The sequence below is a fragment of the Panthera leo genome, chromosome B1 (genome assembly GCF_018350215.1).
Source record: "Panthera leo isolate Ple1 chromosome B1, P.leo_Ple1_pat1.1, whole genome shotgun sequence".
NCBI classification, from domain to species: Eukaryota; Metazoa; Chordata; class Mammalia; order Carnivora; family Felidae; genus Panthera; species Panthera leo.
The window spans coordinates 142,645,603-142,667,949 of NC_056682.1; the positions used below are offsets into that span (position 1 = coordinate 142,645,603).

At 43.7% G+C, this 22,347-nt stretch overlaps 1 long non-coding RNA gene across 2 annotated transcripts; it reads left to right on the plus strand.

Annotated features, from left to right (window-relative positions):
- Nucleotides 1–68: 68 nt before the first annotated feature.
- Nucleotides 69–21,640, plus strand: LOC122217103. Of its 2 annotated transcripts, none has more exons than XR_006201291.1 (3): nucleotides 69–254; nucleotides 16,661–17,057; nucleotides 21,514–21,640. It is a non-coding gene; the product is annotated as an uncharacterized LOC122217103 (long non-coding RNA). The 2 variants fall into 2 exon arrangements; XR_006201290.1 differs by lacking the exon at nucleotides 21,514–21,640 and adding an exon at nucleotides 18,897–19,418.
- Nucleotides 21,641–22,347: the final 707 nt, after the last annotated feature.

Below are 22,347 nucleotides of genomic sequence, written 5' to 3' on the forward strand. Positions count from 1 at the left end.
TGTCACAATGCCCTGCTCAGAAGGCTGTGTCTTGGGTTGCTTTGTTGGGACAGAATCCCCACCAAACATCAGCTGGGTGGCAGTGCCTCAGGCAGAGAGGGGAGCCAAGAAATTATCCACCACAAAAGAACATGAACCCAAGCTGAATCTGAACATCTGTTTCCTATGTAACGCCCTTCAGAAAGCATGGCATTGTTTGCTTTCAAAATCAGTTCCCAGCAATCCAGGAAAACAAAAAGCCATCAGTGTCTGAGGTAAAGCTGGCTCTTCTCAATGTGGACAATAATCCTTCTTCCTGAACCTTGGGGTCCTGAGGGATCCCAACATTGCCAATATTTAAAGATCATGCAGACTGACGTTCTGGCAGAATCTATGAACTCTGATCTTCATGAGAAAATTGGAGTTCTCCAATGAAGGGAGAGAAGTAGGAATGTACTTTTAAAGCCTTGAAGAATCTGGGAAGGGACTACCTCCTTAAGGCAGAGTAGAATAGCTGATCTAGAGTCCAGACCTGCTGTTCTGGTGAATGTCTATGGCCAGAGGTTCCACAACCACAATGACCAGGACATGGGCTTGGGGTTACATAGGCCCCGGAATTGATGAGCTCTGGGCAAGAAATGTAATTTCTTGGAATTTTCACTGGTCAAATGGAAATAATAATGCTTTATATTTGGGGATATTGTGTGGATTCAATGACCTAGCACTTATAAAGCACTTGAATAGTGTCTAGCATTGAGTAGATGCTTAATATTATTAGCTATTTTTATTACTGTCTTTATTAGGCTCACACTATCAATCAATTCTCATGAAATACATTCTGTTTGGCATATTGGGTTTTTTAAATAGAAAACAGAAATATGTGATTTCTTCCTTTGAAGAGTTTATGTCCCAGAAGGTTTAAAATGATCTAACCCACAGGGGACTTTTCCACTAGTTTGTCATGGGGGGAAGCAGATTAGGAAAGGAGAGCTTTATGAAAGAAGTTGGATAGTAGACTCTCAGTAACTACAATGATTACTACTTTCCAGTTGCACCCATTCATCCACTTAACCAGTTTATTCATTTATTAACTCACCAAATTCATGAAGCAATATTTTTAAGGGCCTTTTCATGTCCCAGCCAGTAACTTTGACTGGGAAACGCCTGAGGTATTGTGGTCATGGTATGGAGTGGGAATTATGGTCTCGTGGTGAGATCTGAAATAAGCCACTTTGGTCAAGCCAACCTCTTGATTCCTTTTTTTTTTTTTTTTATTTTTTTTAATGTTTATTTTTGAGAGAGAGACAGAGACAGAGAGTGAACGGGGAAGGGACAGAGAGAGTGGGAGACCCAGAAACGGAAGCAGGAGGCTCCAGGCTCTGCGCTGTCAGCACAGAGCTCAACGTGGGGTTCGAACCCATGAACCATGCGATCATGACCTGAGCTGAAGTCTGGCGCTTAACTGACTAAGCCACCCCGGTGCCCCAATCTCTCGATTTTTGTCATAGATAAAGGTAACCCCCAAAGAAGTTTTGGGGAAAGTAATGATTGGCCACTTCCTCACACCTCACTACCAGGTTATAATGAAAGCAAGTTTTAGACCAAATCCTGTCACATATACAGACATTATTAGATAAATATTCATTAGCTAGCAGACACAACACAGTTCATACAACTGCTCAGGGAGCCCAAGTCTTAGATCTAAGCCCTTTTAGATGCTTCCCTCAGACTCCACATGAAAGGTTCTTTCAAGGTAGGCTGCTATCACTTCTAATGGGTATCAGACAATCAGAAATCCCTGTGGCACCTGGGCGGCTCAGTCAGTTGAGCATCTGACTCTTGATTTTGAAGCTCAGGTCATGATCCCAGGGTCATGGGATCAAGTTGTGAGTCGGGCTCCACACTCAGCTTGAGATTCTCTCTCTTTCTGCCCTTCTGGGTGCACTCTCTCTCTCTTAAAAAAAAAAAAAAAAAGAAAGACATCCTCATAAATCAATAATTCATCATGGAACTTGTTAACGAACAAGCCTCAGGCACCATCACTAAAGATTCATGCCTCAGCATATTTTTACACCTTGTAAATGTGAGAGGACCTCTGCAGTATTTTCTAGCAACTCTACCTACCTCAAATGCCTTTAATTTCACCACTGAAGGCCAATTTCTAACATTAGTCATGCGTATTAATCATCAGTATTTTCTCAATAAAGCCCTATTTTGGACACTGAGTATACTAATTGGAAACCTACTGGTTATTGGTTGAGGTGTAGTAAATCAAAGACTGACTCTGGAGCAGGGTACTTTCTGATGGAATGTAGCTGCTGCCCCTTCACTGTGCTTTCTTGATTAGTTCCAGGGTTTGGGCTTCACCTAACAAACACACGTTTTAAAATAAATCACAGGTGCTAGAACACCTGTGCACAAAGGTGACTCACAGGATAAACTCAACATCATCTGGGATCTGACCATCAGTTTCCCAGGCCCAACATTTAATTTTGTCTTTATACCACAAAAGGAAAGCTCAAGGGCCGCCTGGGTGGCTCAGTCGGTTAAGCATCCATCTTCAGCTCAGATCATGATCTTGCAGTTGGGTTCATAAGTTCGAGCCCCTCATCAGGCTCTCTGCCAGTGTGGAGTCAGCTTCTGATCCTCTGTCTCACTCTCTCTGCCCCTCCCTCGCTTGTGTGTGCTCTCACTCTCTCTCTCTCAAAAATAAATAAAAGTTTAAAAAAAAAAAAGGAAAGCTCAAATTACTCAAGCTTATGGAACCTGGTTATAAACCAGAAAGCCACATTATTTGTTTACAATGAGATCTCAAACCACCAGGCAGCTTTGATATTAATAGGATAACATATTTTCTACCCGGACACCATTTTAAGGGGAAGTTATCATCACAAAGTTGCTTGTGAACATTGGACTCTGTACAAGAGCCTGTGGTTAGCAGGTATAGACCTGCCAGAGGCACCTGAGTCCTTAAGCCAGGGTACTTTTTCTCCTTATCTGAGCCCAAATGGACATTGCTAATTGCTGACTTTGGGGGTTCCATGCTCCATCTTTCTTCTGTTCACACAATAGGCCAGAATTCAGGCCACTGTATAATTCATTATGTTTCTACTTATGAAATTACCGTGATATTGTGGTTCCAACTCTCTAGAAATATCCGTTTTCTTCTTTATTGAAGTTTGGAGTATAATCAAATTCTTCCATCACGCTTTAACAGGGAGATAGCTTTGAGCGTGTAGGTTATACAGATGGAAATTTCAGAGGACTCATGAGGCAGTGTTCTTTTAATTACAAGCAAATGAAAACCCAACTCAAAACCTCTTGGTTTATGTAATTTCAAAGTTTCTGGCACAGCTGCATCCAAGGGATCAGACAATGTCATCAACCCGGTCCTTTGGATGTGCTCTGCTGGATGTTGGCTTCATCTTTAAGTAGGCTCTTGCCACGTGGTGGGCCTCTAATGGCTCCAGGTTCACATGCTTATAGTTTCAAGTCCAGTTGGAAAAAAGCTTCTCTTTTTCTCAATAGTTCACTAAAAAACTCCTGCAATTAAATTGAACTGGCCTGGCTTGGGTTACATGCCCATTGCTGAACCATGGTGTTTAGGGGGAGAGAATTCATGGATTGTCTAGACCTTGGTTACATGGCTACTCCTGAGATCTGGTTTTTGTGCATGGATGGAGAGTGAGTGTATCACAATGATGTTGTTACCAGAAGAAGGGGGATGGGTTCCATGTAGGCAAAACCAACAAGTATTCACTGAAGAGGCAACCTGATGTATCTTCTCTCCAATTTCTAGGGGGGTTATTCTCCTTTGTGCCACATATGTCCAAAAAGTAGGTAGAATGGATGACATTCTGCCATCTAGGATCTCAGTCTAGTAGGGAGAGTGTGCACAAATGACCACCACAAACAAACAAATAACCCAACAAGGCAAACATCATGTGAATTCAGTATAGAGGGCAAATGGGAGTTCTGTAAGTTTAAAGGAAAGAGGATTAGTGTAGTGTGAAAAGATAAAGGAAGGCTTCATGGAAGAGGTAGACTTTGAGCCCTGAAGGATAGGTAGGATTTTGGGGGGAGAGGGGTGGGTGGGAAAGCACAAGCAGGGGAAGGGCAGAGAGAGGGTGCAGAGAATCCCAAGGGGGCTCAGTGCTCACAGGCTGACAGCAGTGAGCCCAATGTGGGGCTCAAACTCATAACCAGTGAGATCATGACCTGAGCCAAAGTCTAACACTCAACTGACTGAGTCACCCAGGTGCCCCAGGTAGGATTTTGATAAATGGAAAGACAGAGGGTCTGACACTACAGGGAGGTGGAGGGTACTACACCCTGGAAAGAGCATGGTGGGTATGTCTTTTGTGTCTATGAGATGCTTCAGATTGTGTGTTAAGGATGCAGTCAAAGTCCATGTGATGTCAGGTTGAGCAGTGGGTCCGTGGTAGGTTTGGGCAGCTTATACAGGGGGAATGCCTTCTGCAAAGGGTAAAGGTGAGTTTCAGGCATTGTGAAGATGTCATAGTTTCTATTTCAGTGTTTCTGAAAGTGTGGTCTGGGATGCGTTTTAAACATGCAGATTTCAGCACTGGTCCCAGACTGATAGAATCAGAATCTCAGAGGGAGTAGGTCCTTAGCCTTTTTGTCTGGGGCTCAGCCCACGCAGATTGTGAGATGTTCTCCAAGCCTACATTCAGCTCTGCCTATCATTTTGACCGGAAGGCCCACTTCCAGTCGCATTACAATAAAAACCTTGTAGCCCTTCCAGAAGACTAAGATTCTTCTGCTCTGCCCCACCTTTACGGCTGTGGCTGGAACCAGAGGCAAGGTGTCACAGCCTCTGGGCTGAGAAGAGTAGAGCTGATCATGGATCCAGAAGGGGGGGCAGGGTACAGGCCTCTCTTGACCTGAAGGAAGAAAGCGAGAGCCTTATCAGATCCACAGAATTGGCCAAGTAGTTCTTCCTGTCACTGTTCTTAATTGGGTACATAGGTACAGACCAAGAAGAGAGGCTTTCGGATTTTGTTTGGAAAAACCCAGACTGCGTGACGTCTGTCAGCACTTAATCTCCAAGCGCACTGAGTACTAACAGACACAAAATGCAATCAGTGGCCTCCCATCCTTTGTAGTGGTGGGCGGGTTTACACTGCAGGTAAATAAACACTTCCATTTCGCACACATTGTCAATAGCTTACATTTTTTTTTGCCTGCTACGGCGCTCTGCATGGAGTAGCCTGAACACTATTATTCTTAAATTAAAGGCTGTTTCCTCTGAGGAAGAAAGCCTGAGCCTGCTGGTAGTTCGCTACAGCAGCTTTTCTGAGTTCATGGTCCTCCTCACACCTTGGGAACTGCGTTAGCATTTTTTGAGAAAGGTAAAAGTGGACCGTGCTGTTTATATTCTTTAAATTGAATCAAGATTCACTTGAAACATACAACGCTCTACCAGAAGTGGAAAGATAAGCTAAAGGGCAGACACGCCCAGGTGGGCCTTGTCGTTTTCTTCTCTGCTTGTTAGTGCAGATGCCTGTTGCCGGAAGACCTGGGACACCAAGTTGGGTGGCCCTGGCTGCTGTGCAGTCCTCCACCTAACCATTGCCTCCACCTCCCTCTTCTGAGATGGACTCAATTAGCAGGGCTGGTGGAGTCCCCTTCCCAAGATCAGGTTCAGGAGGAGGGCACACATGGGCTGCCCAGGGGAATCGCCAGTGAACATGCCTTTCCAACCCTGGTCTGTGTCTCCATAGTACCTTGGTATCCTCTGTGGCCCCAAGCTCATTCCACTCAGGGCAGGCAAACTCAGGCAAAGACAGTATCTGAGCCCAGGAGCTCATTCTTCAATTAGTTGGCTCCCCTTGGCCTGGGACACCAGAGGCGTTCTTTCCCTAACTCTGCCTACTTCCTCCTCCTCATTTTATTTTGTTCTCAATTTTCAATCCCTTTGGAAGAGAAGTGCGATTCTAATTCCTCCTGGGTGATTCCTAGCATGGTGATGAGTCTTTGCTTTCAGCTTCCTGGCTCTGCTATCATGCGTGACCTTTGGAATTTCATGGCTCCCTGCCAGAAACCCTGGTTCTTCCCAGCATCTGTTTAAACACGGTGCTTCCGGTATCAATGCCCTTTGCCTTTCTAACCTTTTTGTCATCTGGCTCTGAGTTCCAAAGGGGATTTTACTGCCTGTCAGGTCAATAATGTTGCCCTGTGGCTGGAAGAAACGCCTTAATAATACATTTTTGTGTGTGTGTGTAGAGAGTTGCTGAATTTTAAAGATTAGCAGTTGGAGAAAATTTCAAGCCTTCTTTTTACATCTTGAAAAGACCAGCCCTTAGTCTGGCATTCAGTGCCCTCCTCCATGTGGGCTAGCTTGCCTTCGAGCCTTTCCTCCAATCAGCACTACTTTCTTTTTGCTTCTACTTGTACTTTATCCAGTACCCTGGCCTCCTGGACTTTGCTTAAGCTGTTACTTCTGCCTGGATCACCTCCCCCCCGCCCCCCCAGGCTGTTTTCGATTTCTGCATGGTGCAATTTCCACCCATATTCTAAGTGTCAATGTCCATTCCAGAAAGCTTCCCCAGATCTCACTGCATCTGATTTACTCTCCCCCCCACCACACCAGACCCTGCCCTCCCAAGCTGCTATTTAAAAAATTTTTTTTTAATGTTTACTTACTTTTGAGAGAGAGAGCACAAGTGGGGGATGAGCAAAGAGAAAGAGGGAGACACAGAATCGGAAGCAAGCTCCAGGCTCTTAGCTATCAGCACGGAGCCCAATGTGGGGCTCAAATCCACAAACTGTGAGCTCATGACCTGACCTGAAGTCAGATGCTTAGCCGACCAAGCCACCCAGATGTCCGGCAACCTGCTATTTTGAGACATAGCCACATTGATACAGCTGTACTGAGATATAATTCAGGTACCAACTCAAATGCATCCATTTAAAATGTTGCAATTCAATGCCTTTTAGCATAATCACAGAGTTGTACAACCAGTCCACAATCAGTTCTAGAATATTTTCATCATCCCATAACCCAATTCCATACTCTCTAGCCATCAATCTGCTCCCTGCTCCCAATCTTCTCCAGCGCTAAGCAACCACTGATCTACTTTCTATCTCTATAGATTTACGTGGTCAGGACATTGCATATAAGTAAAATCACACTATATGTGGTCTTTTGTGACTGACTTCTGCCACATAGAATAGTGTTTTCAAGATTCATCCATGTTGTTACTTGCATCAGTACTATTTCATCGAAGAGGCACACTTTAAAAGCATTATAACATCTCTGAAATAAGGATGCATCTTCAAAGCAATACTGTGCATAGGTTAAATAGCAGCAACTTTTTTTTTTTTAGTACTTCTTAATGATGCATCATCCAATCAATGGCATCAAATGCAATGAAACGTTATATTCACATCTCTGCTCTAACCCCTATTGCAATCAGTGTTGTAGCCAACCCATTTGTTTATGTGTCCATCTTGTCCTGTAAACTATAGGCTCCAGAAGGATAGCAACTGTCTCTTAATTATCTTTGGATGCTTTAAATTACCTGGCATAGCACTTGGCTTTTAGAAAGTGCTCAGTAAATGTGAAGAATATGTTCTATTCAGAGACACATACTTTAACAGTAACATGGCAGAGCAGGAGAAAGGTGCAAAATCTTCATGCACACTTTTTTTTTCATGCACACTTAATGACTATGTGGTGTGCTTGTGATTGTTAAATTTTTGGTGACTGATATAGTTATTTAACTAAATATTTAGGCACCCACTGTGTGCCACATCCTGTGTTCTAGGAAGACATGGTACAAAAATGATCATGACACATTCCCGCTCCCAAGGAACTCATATTTTGGAAAGACATTTATATAAATGGTTATACAACAAGGAGAATGGGTGTGGTGTAGGGGCTCCCAATTCCCTGAGACAGAGAGGTGGAAGAAGCTAATTAGAAAGTGGTGCCTATTGGAGCGCCTTGGTGGCTCAATTGGTTAAGCATCTGACTTTTGGTTTTGGCTCAAGTCATGATCTCACAGTTTGTGAGTTTGAGCCCCATATCGGGCTCCATGCTGTCAGCTTGGGATTCTGTCTCTCTCCCTCTCTCTCTCTCTCTCTCTCTCTCTCTGCTTCTCCCCTGCTCATGCTCTCTCTGACTCTCTCTCTCTGTCTCTCTGTCTCTCAAAAACAAAACAAAACAAAACAAAACAAAAAAAGGAAGTGTTACTTGTCGTTAATACACAGGCATTACAAACATGGGCTTTACAGTCTGATAGTCTTGAGTGACCTTGTGATTATGACATTGAATTCTCCATGTCTCTATTTCATTATCTGTAAAGTGAATGTAATAAAAGTATGTATCTCTTACAGTTTTAAGAATCAAATGAGACAATGAATATAAAATACCTGACATATTAATAAATGCTCAAATAAATGATAGTCATTCTTGTGAATTTTAGATCATTCAGCCGTGGGGGATTTTACAAGTTATTTAGCCAGGGTGCCTGGGTGGCTCATTAGTTAAGCATCTGACTTTGGCTCAGGTCATGATCTCATGGTTCATGAGTTTGAGCCCTGCATTGGGCTCTGTGCTGACAGCTCAGAGCCTGGAGCCTGCTTCGTATTCTGTGTCTCCTTCTCTCTCTGCCCCTCCCCTGCTCATGCTCTGTCTCTGTCTCTAAAAAAAAAAAAAAAAAAAAAGATACTATTTAGCCAACCCTCCCCTAATTTTATCCTTTTGAAAGCAAAGCACCTAGGGCTTAACCTCTAACTGGAGGAGGTGGAGTGGGCATCCAGGAGACACTGGAAGCAGGAGACATTAAAATGGCCAAGAATTTTTGGCAAGATGGGCACTTTGGAGGTGAGTTTGTGAAGGCCCGTTCCTCTGGCCCAACCCATTGGCTCTCCTTTTTTCTCCCCCACAGGCAGCCACTTTGTTCACTTAGGCTTCCTATTCATGTATGTAAAATGTGCCCTGTATTTGGACAGCCCTTAGCAGGAAAGTCTCAGCCCAGCCTGGACCATAAGTTCCAGTTCCTTCCTGGGTATGATTTTTCTCTTCTCAACTAACCTGTACATTCCTTGGACTGTCAGGGGCTGAGGTTTCTGCATTTCTGTTCCTCAAATTCTTAGCTGGATTGGCAAAGGAGTTCTACTTAAGTTTTTCATGTTTTTTTTTAACTTTTTCCTTTGAAATACTAACAAGTATTTTTGAATGAAAGAATGGGGAATGAGTATATTTGAGATGAATTATGAATAAATGCACAAACAAATGGTTACAGGGCTGGCTATAACAATTGTTCCTCAAGCAAATTACATTTTTTTTCCAAGGGGGAAAATGAAGTATAGAATGAAGCTAAAAGAATTATACTCCTTTATTAATATTTTTTCAGTTTTATGAATAACATCTTATAATATCACTGTTCAATCAACAGAGCTAGAATAATTGGGTTTTGATAGTTGGTTTCTTTTCTAATAGACATGGCATCTGGAAAACAGTGTTTTATTTTTTTTCTGCTAACTAGACAGACTGATGAAGCTGTTGGTCCCATGGTTACCAATCTTTGTCTAAAAGAAGATGCTGAATGATATAGAAGGCTAAGAAGTATTTTTAGAAACTGTGTATGTTCTCCTCTCCCTCTGGGTGGTAGAGGAAGGGGTGGGACTACAGTTTCAGGACGCTGGTCTTTCAAATCTGGGTCTGAGCACAGGAAGGCCCACGGGTACACTGTCAGAAGTGGGGTTCTACTAAACAGAGGGCATGAGTGTTGACTCAGTTAATAGAAAATGTGACAGAAAATCTGAACTAATAGTAGTTTAAGCAAGATAAAGTTCATTTCTTCCTCACATAAAACAGCTCCAGATGAAGATAGTGCAGGGCAAGAATAGCTCCATGGTATAGGTTCCTTTCAGCTCTGTGCTCCATTCCAAGGGGTGTGGTCCTCCAGTTTCCAAGATGGCAGCTGGAAGCCCAGCCACCTAATTGGAGGGACAGGAAGGAAGCAAAAAGCTCAAACCACTTCCTTATAAGTTTCTTGAAGATGGCAAAGAACTCTTTTGTTTTTATTTTTTTTTTTTTATGTTTATTTTTGAGAGAGAGAGAGATAGAGTGCAAGAAGGGGAGGGGTAGAGAGAGAAGGAGAAGCAGAATCTGAAGCAGGCTCCAGGCCCTGAGCTGTCAGCACAGACCCTGATGCGGAGTTGAAACCCACTAACCATGAGATAATGTCCCAAGCTGAGGTCAGACACTTAACCAACAGAGCCACCGAGGCGCCCTGGCAAAGAAGTCTTTTTTTTTTTTTTTTTTACTTTTTTTTTTTTATGTTTATTTATTTTTGAAGAGAGACAGAGCATGAGTGGGGGAGGAGCAGACAGAGAGGGAGACACTGAATCCGAAGCAGGCTCCAGGCTCTGAGCTGTCAGTACAGAGCCTGACACAGGGCTCAAACCCACAAACCATGAGATCATGACCTGAGCTGAAGTCAGACGGTCAATGAACTGAGCCACCCAGGAGCCCCAAGAACTCTTTAACTAATATTTCATCAACCAGAACATAACCATGGTGACACCAGGCTTCAGAAGAGGCTGGGAGATGTAGTCTTGATTCCAGGTGATCATGTGCCCAGATTAAAAACCACATTTGGATTACCAAAAAGGAGAGGAAGAATGAATACAAGAATAGCAAGTAGCTATCTCTGCCATAAGGGCACGGGGTCCCAATACGGGCCCCTGAGTGTTAGGATAGGTGTGGATGGTGGGTGGGGAGCTGGGGCTTATCAGCGTCTCCCAGGCAAGTTCTGCCTGGTAACAGGCCCATGTAAAGTGCTGTCCTGGGAGTTAGTAGCTCCCCCCGCTCCCCATAAGAATGGTTCACAAGACTTTGCCCTACCCCCTGGAAGGCAGTACTAAGAGTGTACTATGTGCTAGGCACTATTCTAAGTGTGTTGTGTGTTTTAACTTCATGACAATTCTATGAACTAACCTTTACTATCCCCATTTTACAGAGAAAGTTTAAGTAATGTGCCAAAGCTCTCCTAGCTAGGAAGTAACAGAAACTCTGGATCCAGGTGGTCTGGGCCCAGGGCCTGTGAGCTTAACTGCTAGTGATAAAGCTTCCCCGGGAACTCTCCTCCCGCCCTCTCACCTGTTTAAGATCTTAATCAAAGCTTTGTAAATTTAGCCAGGATCTGACCCTTTTGAAGGCCCCCAACCCCTCCAATCCTTTATCTTCTTAACTTTGTCTCTTACAAAATCTTTTTGGCTGGGGTTAATGATCAGTTATTTAACAAATATTTGTGTCAAGGCTCCGTCTTTCTCTTAAGAGTTCACAGTCTTATTAGAGAGATAAGAAATTGAACGACAGCTATACCATATGACTCAGCAATTACACTTCTGAGTTATATAGCCAGAAGAATTGAAAGCATGGACTTGAACCATGTCTAATGTTCATAGCAGCATGTTCACAATAGCCAAAGAGTGGAAACCACCCAAGTATCCACTGATGGATGAATGGATAAACAAAATGTGGCGTATACATACGATGGAATATTATTCAACCTTCAGAAGGAATGAAATGCTGATACATGCTACAACATGCGTGAATCTTGAAGGCATTATTCTAAGTGAAATAAGCCACACACAAAAGGAGAAATATTGTATGATGCCACTAATATGAGCCACCCAGAAGAGCGAGCCTCATAGAGACTGAGAATAGAATGGTTGTTGCTGGGGCCTGGGAGAAGGGAGCATAGTGTTTAATGGGCACAGAGTTTCAGTTTGGGAAGATTGAAGAGTTCTGGAGATAGTTGGTGGTGGTATTTGCACAAGTGTGTGAATGTATTAAAGTCACAGAACTTTACCCTTAAAAATGGCTATAATTGCTAAGAGGCGGCAGAATAGAGGCACTTGGCCTGGTCATCTATTCCGTCGCTGATATGACCTTTTCCCATCTGCTCAGTTCCTTTTCCTTGGTGGGTCTTAAAGCCTTCCCATCTCTTGGTCTTCAGCGTGGGCCTGTGGGGGCCGTTAGGAGGCCAGGAGCTGCCTGGCAGAGTAGCTCTGTTGCTCCGGGGTAAGGTGGGAATCCTGCATGTGTGGTGCAGTTTGCTGAGGTCTGGACTGGAGCAAAGTGCAGGCAGTCTGGGGCTTAGAAGCTGAGGTCTGACGCCTGTCCTGCTATCTTAGCCATCCGGGTGAGTGAGCATGAGGGTGTGAATGAAGGGGGCAAGAGGAGATGGAGGGAAGTGTAGGGATCAGAGAAGGTTTGATAGAGCTCAGTTAGCATGAAGGAAAAGAGCACCCACAGAGGACGCCCAGATTTCCAGTCTGGGTGACTGGGTGGATGGGAGCGCCACTCCTGAGATGTGGAATACACGGGGAAGAATGTGTTTTTTGGGGAAACCCATGCGTTCCCTTTTCCACTTTTGGATATGCCGAGTTGAAGGTTCTTATGACACATTGGAGTAGCCAGTTACCCTAAAGGAAATATTGGTTTTAATTTTATACAGCAAAGACAAAGAAGGGTACACTAGGAGGAGAGCAGATTGAGATTTAAAAAGAAAAAAGAAGAAAGAAAGAAAGAAAGAAAGAAAAAAAAAGTGGTGTTTAGAGACCTTCCAAAGGGACTATAGGACCAGATGTACAGCTTGCATAATTTTGTGCAAGTCTGGTTTCTGATTTATGTTTATTTTCAGCCAGTAACCCACACTCATTTTGCTTCTCTTGGTTCTTCTTAGTGAAGACACTGATTGGGATCCAGAAGCATGTGTGAAATCCAAACCATCATTCCCAGTGCTTGAAAGGAAGCAGCAAAACCCCGTTGGTTTTGGTTTATAAAATGCATCCTTAATAGTGTGTCATTGCCCTTGCTATCTCTGTTTCTGAGCTTGACTTCCCTTCAGAAGCATTGTCATTGGGGAGATGTTTCTATTATTTAATTTGCTTTGTTTTTTAGATTATTAGTGTTGAGCTCCCATTCTACACCTACTATCACTCCAGCTGCAATCTTCAGACATTAACTTCTGGGAGCACTGAACTGTCCTCAGCCTGTCCAGCCTGTCCCCTCCCTCCGCCAGCCCTCCCAGGCTTGTGGATTCAACTACAGCAGTCAGCAAACTCATACCTTTCTCCTTCTGCCTGAACTTGGGACTGTCTTTCTCTACATGCTAGCCTTCTTTTGAGTTTTCCTTCTTCTGAAGAAAGACATGGGACAATGACTTTTGGGCACTGTCCCTTTGCTTATCAGTTTGTGTTACAACAAAAATCCAGAAACAGTCTTGTTTTTGTGTGCTATGCTGTGGTATACTGAGTGCTTTTACATTCATTATCTTCTTATCACCTCCTGGACCTTAATTTCTTCATCTGTGAAATGGGGATTAACATATCTACTCATCTTTCATACTTCACACACTTGTAAAGACTGTGATTGATAAGGGATATAAGAGCCGATGGGAAATGACCAAATCTGATTTGTTAAAAAATATATATAGTGTTAAACTTATAGCTCTGTTTCTGAAGCTCCTCAGCAGCTTACACTCCTATTTTGTTGTTGTTGTTTTTTCAAAAGAAACTGCCAGCTCCCATTTTAGTGTTCTTTTACATGAGTAATATTAATTATAATAAAACTCCATTAATCGAGCACTTCCCGGAGCAGATAATAATTACATTAAGAATCCCATTGGGATGCCTGGGTGGATCAGTCGGTTAAGCATCCTACTCTTGGTTTTGGCTCAGGTCATGATCTCACAGTTCATGAGTTCAAGCCCTGCATCGGGGTCTGCGGGGACAGCATGGAGCCTGCTTCAGATTCTCTCTCTCTCTCTCTCTCTCTCTCTCTCTCTCTCTCTCCCTGTCTCTCTGACTCTTTCCTGCTCTCTCTCTCTCTCTCTCTCTCTGTCTCTCTCAGAATAAATAAATAAACTTAAAAAAAAATCCCACTTAGTTCTCAGCCTTGAAAGCGGGTACAAATATGCCTATTTTACAGGTGAGGAAACAGAGGCTTAGAGAGGTTAAAACAGCCAAGTCTAATTCACACCGTGAATAAGTGGCAGAGACGGGTTGTCAACCATGTTTGATGTGAATCTGGAGCCTCCGCCCTAACCACTACAATTTCCTAATTCACTAGCTCTCCATTTTTCAAAGTAACTTCTTTTGCTCCTCCTCCGCCTCCTCCATCCCTTCCCTAAAAGCATCTTTACCCTCAGGCCTCTGAAAGTGTCCATTTTGGAAACCACAAGTAAATAAAAGAAACCTGGTCGGATGCTCTCCACAAGCTTGGGGCAAGTCTTGAGTGTGGGGTGGGAAGCTGGAGGCAGAGGGAGCGGAGGGGAGGGGGCTGACTGGCGGAAGGTAAACACTTTGGACTGTTTGCTGTACCTCTTTGTCTTCACCCAGACAGGAGTGGACAGATCCATGGAATACATCTCCCAGTGGAGAGGTTCCGCCTCCCCTCCATGCCCCCACCCCTGCTCCTTTCAGCTTCCCAGTCCCTGGACTCCTCCCTTTTGACAGTGATGTTTTCCACCCGAAATCTAGCATGCCTTGGGGGTTGGCCAGAAGAGGGAGGGATTGGGGGCCCAGCCGGAAAGGGGGCTGGGGAGAGGAGGAAGATTAAGAAAAGAAAAGCAGCTGGAACTCATCTCCTGGGGAAGGTCCAAGAAGGAGGCCCAGGCCCTGGGAAATCTGCTCGCCTCCTGTTATGCACAGCCCCCCTCCCAGCTTCCTTTTCAGTCTGCGTAACCCAAGGATTCTAATCATTCGTGGCAGTTCCCCACAGCAAGCGGTGCAGATAGCCCAGCAGACACAGGGACCCCCACTGGGAGAGAATACGTGCTTTCAAGCTGCAGGGAGCCCGTTGCCAGAACTTAAAAGATGTCCTTCCAAATGTCAACATTGCAAATCAGGAAAAAAAAATCACTGGGTGTACATGACTCCGGTCAGCAGGATGGTGTGGCCAGCAAATATGTGGATATTTAGTGACAAAGGATGATAAAGGTACTGAACTTGGTAGGTGGAGAATTTTAAAACTTCAGTATTTCTGCAGGACTGGTCTCCAGAGGAGCTCCGCAGAGGGTCCGAGCCCATGTGTAAGGAAAGGAACCAGGAAATGAGTTTAACTGACTGAATGTGGGGGAGAGTAAGAGTATCCTCTAAGGAGGGTCTTAAAGTCATTCCAAGCTTGTTTTAAATTTAGAGAAAATTAGGTCATTCTGGAATCATCCTTTGGACCGAGCATGAGGTCAGGAGAAACTATTTTAGAAAATAGATCATATCATGTCACTCCCCTGCTTGAAACCACTGGGAGCTCCCATTAGAATAAAAATAAATCCTGAACTTCCTGCTGCAGCCTGCAGATTTCATGACAGACCCCTGCTGATGTTTCCCACCTCATTTCCCATCCAATAGGCTGTAGCCTTGCTGGCCTTCTTAGGTGTTGAGAGCATCTGCTCTTCCCTTTGGCTAGAAAAATGTTCCTGGCCTCAGCTTATGATGGTGTTTTTCAAATTACAGGTCATAACCAATTAGTGGGTGGTAAAATTAATTTAGTGGGTCATAACCAATTTTTTAAAAGAAGAGCTTAAATATAATAGAAATATTAGACTATACCATAAAATAAGGATGGGTATTGTTTTTATGAAATACATATGTGTGTATGTGTATCCTGGATTATGATGTAAAATAAAATTCTTACTAATGAATCTCAGTCCATAAGCTTTGACAGTCACTGACTTGGGAGTTGGTGATAGATAATTTAGGCTTTTCCACCCCCACCCCACCCCTAACCAGGAGCATTTTTGATTTAAAAGAAGCTTTCTGATTTCTTTGTAGAGGCATTATTACAAATGTTCAATAGAAATGAATTGAGCCTAGGGCGCCTGGGTGGCTCAGTCAGTTAAGTGTCTGACTTCAGCTTAGGTCATGATCTCATGGTTCAAGAGTTTGAGCCCTGCATTGGGCCCTGTGCTGACAGCTCAGAGCCTGGAGCCTGCTTCAGATTCTGTGTCTCCCTCTCTCTGTTCCTCCCCTGCTCGCACTCTGTCTCTCTCTCTCAAAAATAAATAAAGATTAAAATAAAATTTAAAAAAAAGAAATGAATTGAGCCCGGCCTCAAAGACCATTAACCAGCTTTAAAAAGTTTTTATGGATCATACATGAAAAACGGTTAATGTCTTATGTCTTTATGTTGTATGACCTTGTTGTACTCATAGGAGAATGGCTGCATATGGGATCCATGGTTAAAAGTCTTATGACAAGATGGGCTTAAATGGCTCTGCTGGTTAAACATCTGACTTTTGATTTGGGTCCAGGTCATGATCTCAGGGTTGTGAGATCAAGTCCCATGTTGGGCTCAGCGCTGGGCATGGAGACTGCTTGAGATTCTCTCTCTCCTTCTCCCTCTGCCCCTGCCCTGCATGTGCTCTCTCTCTCTCTCTCTAAAGAAAAAAAAAATTATAAAGAAGATAAAAAATTTTTCAAAAGTCCTATGACAGTTATTGCTACTTAGCCGACCCAACAACCTTTCCCAAGTCCTATTCACTTGTCCTATTTTACTGCGGAGGCTGGCAAAACTAAATGTTCCACTTTCTCGACTCCCTCACAGCTAAGAAGGGCCATCACACAGATGTGGTCAAAGATATAGATGAAAGTCTGTTCAAATGTGGCTGAAATTTTTTTTTTCCTTTTCTAATAAAAGAAACTTTGGTTGGCATTGTCTCCATCTCTTCGTTTCCTCCTGCTTTGAATGAAGACGAGAAGCCTATAACTGCTTTGGATCTGCAGCCACCATCTTTGGATGATGAAGGAAAGTCCTAGAAAATCACAGAGATTCTGGCTCTGATGGGAATTCTGCAAGTTCTGCTTGTGTCATATTTGCTGATGTCCCGAAGGCTAAAGCCGCGCTCAGAGTCAGTATGGCAGTGGACTACACAAAGGTGTGGATACGAGAACACATGATTCATTGGAGCCATTAATATAACAATCTGCCATTTCCTTCCTCAAGATACTTTATTTTCATCTGTTGAAAACTGGTTGTAGTATATTCATTTTATTAATATAAGACACTTGGCTGTCATCTCCAAAAAATTATCACAGTAAGTATGCAAATCTATGATGTCTAAAATGTGAATGGTACCTTTTTAGATGCAGTGTTGTGGTGCAGTGCGCAACCTGCACAACCATACTTATGGCCCCAATAACTCTTAGCAGCCCATGTTGAGTGTGAGGGTTAGTTTCAAGCCTTAGGTGTCTTTAGTACTTCGCATCTAATACCATGCCTGACATTTTATGAATACAGGTCTTCTGTCACTTTCTCCAAATTCTGTTTGCCTACCACAGAGCTGCCAGAGTTAGATTTTTAAGCAAAATAACAATGGCAACGAATATATTTTGAGCCCTTCCAATGTTCCAAGCACTGTGCTAAGTAGCTCACTTAATCCTTACAATAACCTTAGAAAGCAAGTGTCTTTATTATTCCCATTTTATAGGTGAGAAAATTGAGATTTAGATATATGTAACCTGCCACAGATAAGCCAGCCAGTACAAGGCAGAGCAAAACCAGAAGTCAGGTCTATTTGCCTCCAAAGTACATGTCACGTGTCCTCTGGGATCCTTGGACCACCTGCATCAAAATTACCTACAGTACTTGTTAAAATGCAGAGTCCTGAGCCACATCTTAGACTTAATAAAGCTTGAACTTAGCATGGTTTATGAGGTTCCTCCTAATTTCGCCTTTGCTCCCCTAACTTCATCTTGGCTGGTCCTCTCCATTGCACTTGCTGCCCCCTGCACACAAGTACGCACACTGCAGATGCACACAGAGGCGTTGGGCATACTTGGAATATGCTGGCCCCTTACCCTTGTACCTGAATTCACACAATTCCTTCTCAGAATAACTCCACTTCCGCTTCTTCCCCCTTACTCACTCTGGTGAAATTCCTTTTACCCCTCAAGTTCCAGTTGAAAAGCCAGCCTTTCTGAGAACTTTTCTTATTGCCCGTTCCACAGACAGGCTGCTGCTTCTTCGGAGCTTTTCTTGGTACTTACCAGATAGCTCTACTCCACACTTACTGACAAGTTGATTTTTTCTTCTCACCCTACTTGCTGCATCCTCAGTGAGGCATTTAGTAAGGCTTTTTGTTTGTTTGTTTAAAGGTATAATTGACATGTAACATGAGTTTCAAGTGTACAACATAATGATTCAATATTGTATATATTGCAAAATGGTCACAGTAAGTCTGGTTAACATCCATCACCATACATAGTTACAAATTTTTTTCTTGTAATAAGGACTTTTAAGATCTTCTCTCTTAGCAACTCTCAAATATGCAACACAGTATTATTTTTATTTATTTATTTATTTATTTATTTCTTTAAGAGAGAGAGAGAGCGTGCACTCAAGCAGTGGGGAGAGGGAGAATCTGAAACAGGCTTCCTGATGTCAGCACAGAGTCCTATGCAGGGCTCCGTCTCATGACCACAAGATCGTGACCTGAGCCCAAACCAAGAGTTAGATGCTTAACCGACTGACCCACCCAGGTGCTCCCACAACACAGTATTATCACCTGGAGTGATCATGCTATACGTTTCCATTTCCATGGCATTTGATAACTGGAAGTTTGTGTCTTTATAAGTTTTAATAAATGTTTTTCAAGAGTCAAATGATTTAAAACAATATTTCTAATGTAAAAATCATAATTTAGTAATAAAGTAGGTCTTAAACCTCAGATTATATTGGAAAGAAAAACACACACACACACGACCACAAAGCAAGATAATTAAAAAAAAAAACAAAAAACAGAAAATAGGAAGAGGTAAAATGTCATGTTCTCGACTTACAAAGGGAAATTCAGACTATTTTATTCTAAATGCTAGTATTTAGAGCAAATATAGAATCAAGAATATTTACTTGTTTTTGTTCTATTTTATTACAGAAAATTCAAATCTACACACAAGTAGAGAGACCAGCGCACGGGCCCATCACCCAGTTCCAATGGTTGCCAACATTCTTCTGTTCTTCTTTCAAATGATGCCAACAATTAAGTTAATTTAAAAATACCCTTGGGTGTGACATTGCAAAACCAGTCATGCTTTTTAAAAGAATGACAGTAACAGCTACCATCTGGTCATTAGTGAACACCTAAAGACAGGAATCACTGTGTGATCATTAGTTTCCTCTCCATGTTGTTATCGGGGAGCAGGGAGGAAGAGGACCCAGACTGCCTTGGTGGGGGCTGACAGCTTGGGGGTGGGGGGGAATCAAAAACCCTTTCCCTTTGCTGTTCAAATTCATCAGAAGCTGGTTGAAAGCTTGAAAAGAAGAAGAAGAATTCGACCAGAAGTTTCTTTGAAGGGAAGCAGATAAAGGTTGTGACTGGAGCCCTAAATTCAGTGACCTGTATCTAGACTTTACGTGATATCCTTCAGAAACTGTCCAACTATATTGTTTTGTGAGTGTTAGGGATTAATTTGTTTAATGGAAACATCTAGAATATTTCACTCTTGTGACTTTATTGGCATTTATCAATTTCTTTAAAAGGTATTCTGGGGGGCGCCTGGGTGGCTCAGTCGGTTGAGCTTCCGACTTTAGCTCAGGTGATGATCTCATGGTCTGTGAGTTTGAGCCCTGCGTCGGGCTCTGTGCTGACAGCTCAGAGCCTGGAGCCTGCTTCAGATTCTGTGTCTCCCTCTCTCTCTGACCCTCCCCTGTTCCTGCTCTGTCTCTCTCTGCCTCAAAAATAAATAAACATTAAAAAAAAATTAAAAAAAAAAATAAAAGGTATTCTGGGAACCTCAGCAAATGGAAGTTCCCTGGGATGCTCTTGACCCCTGAAAGACTGGTGGAGATTGCGATTCAGAAAAAGTTGAGGTCTTCAGTGTTGTCCCCACTTTTCATCATGAGGGGCTCCTGTCTGATGCTGGTGGAAAGAGTGCCAAGGTTACAATTGGGTCCAAGAGTGGCAAAAAGGAAAAAAGACAAAGAGGTCACTGGTGACAGGGGAACATTTGGCTGGAGAGGCAGCAAGAAGGAAAAAACAGGAGAGAGATGTGGCAGACAGACTGAGATTGGAAGTGTGAGAAAGGGGAGTGCACCACGCTCTTGGGGTCCATGAAAGGAAATCTGAACTTAGCTTTTATTTAATCCAAATGTCTTCAACTTTCCTAGGAGAAACCAAGGCCCAAAAGGTGGAATCCTAGTAATTAAATCTGTAAAACCTTGAAAGCAAGTCCCACGAAGCCTGCCCTAGAGATTTCAAGGCGGATGCTCACCACAGCACAGGCAAATGGAAAAGGGAATTTCTGCCCTAAAGGAAAAGGAATACCCTGAGGCACCCATCTCCCCGCCCCCCCCCCCCCCACACACACACCAGAGCCCTCTCAATTAGATCCCAGAGGGCTCTCCACCCCCTCCCTGGGCTGTCCAGCTTCCCAGTAAGGGGGAACAATGAAGGAATTCGGGGTTTCCTACCAAACATGCACTGACCAGATTGGAAGCAACCCCTTGGTAAAGCACGCAGTCAGAATTGCTGACGAGGTCCACCCTCCTTCCCTAGAAACCCGGGGAGTGGGGGTAGGGGAGGCATTGCTGAGTTGGTGATGTCCTGGAGAAAGGGTGGCCTTTGTGAAAAGTGCCGGTTCAGCTGGATGCTTGGGATGACTCCTCCCAACCACCCTGAGTTCTCCTCCAGGAGGGAGAAGGGTGCACAATGAGAGGGTGTGAGGACTTGCTTGGCCAGGCTGGGAAGGCTTGTTGACCATGGCGGTGACAGGCTGTAGGGTGGGGAAGGACAACTAGGGTCTGGGAGAATAGCCAATAGAGAAGGCCTCTGGGGCGGTTCGTTAATGAGCTCATTCATCCAGGCAGGTTAATGGCCAGCAACTGTGGTGCCCAAGAAGCAGTTCACACAGCTGAAGGTTAGGGAGCTAAACAATATGCAGTCATGATGGTTTCCTCTGCCTGTGAGTCAGCAGGCAGTATGTGCAGGAGAGGGTGTGGATAGACCAAGAGAATGTTCTTTCTCCTTTCTAGTAGCAAGTGTGGTGAGCATGTGCAATGGCAATAACTCAGAAATACATTACCCAGAAATCTAAAAATAATGTGATTTTATTACAGCAATAATTATTAATAACATTTTGAAACTATTTTTAATTTGTACCGCCTAGTTAATTTGATCGACTTTAAGCTGTGCGGGGCTCTCTGTAATGAATCAACAACACATGTTAGGCTTTTGCAGTGGAACACCTTTATGTAACAAGCTGCATCCTTTTGGATGTTTATGCACGAAGACCAGCTACACGGAAATGTGGATGAGGCATGAAATTCCAAGATTGCAATAAACAGCAAACACAGGGAAAAACTACTTATTTGGGATGAATGATGCTCTTTGCCAACTGCCTGTTAAAGCATTTTGATTCCAAGTCAGGAAGGAGGGGAGGGAGGGAGGGAGGGAGGAAACATCTTTAGGGTGCATTTAGTAATGCATTCCTGCCTCCCGAGTCCATGCATCTTTCTTCCTTAGAACTCTGTTTTTATCTTTGTTCTCCTTATAGCCTCTTTCAACATTCTTCAGCTGATAGATAGGCAATGAGGCGTGAAGAAGGTGAAGCATCCAAGCTGGAATCCAACACGAACCTGGTTCTCAAGGAGACTTCTCTTAAGACCTCACTACCTCTAGTACAGGCTTAATTCCCAGCCCCTGTGTCCCGCCCCCCCCCCCCCCCCCCTTTTGAAGCTACTTCCTCTCCCATTCCTGAGCATTTGGAGGCACAAAGCCAACATCAGGGGTGGCAGAGGAGCAGAAGGGCCATTTGGTTCTGGCTTCATGTACATCCAGAGACTCACATATGGCCTCTGGCAGAATCTCCAGACGAGCTTCTCTGCACGCAGTCATACCAGCGCATGCGTGCCATGAAAGGCTCTTTAAAATATACCACAATTAAAAAAAAAATGTCTGTAACTTGTTTTGGCGTGTCTTCATTTAAACTTTTTTTTCATGTTTTATTTATTTTTGAGAGAGAGAGAGACATCATGAGCAGGGGAGGGGCAGACACAGAATCTGAAGACAGGCTCCAGGCTCTGAGCTAGCTGCGAGCACAGAGCCTGATGCGGGGCTGGAACCCAGGAACGGTGAGATCATGACCTGAGCTGAAGTCGGATGTTTAACTGACTGAGCCACCCAGGTGCCCCTGGTGTGTCTTCTTCATTTTAAAGATACATTCAGAGCCTCAAAACAGAGAGGCCTCTTGCACCTTCGGAGACCTGAGCGCAGAGTTCTCAAAGGCACACACGCTGCGTAGCCTTTCGGTTACGCAGCGTCAGGGTTGAGGAATGGAGGGTAGAGGTTCTCCGCATGCAGTGGTCCGCCTCTCTAAGAAGCCCGGGGG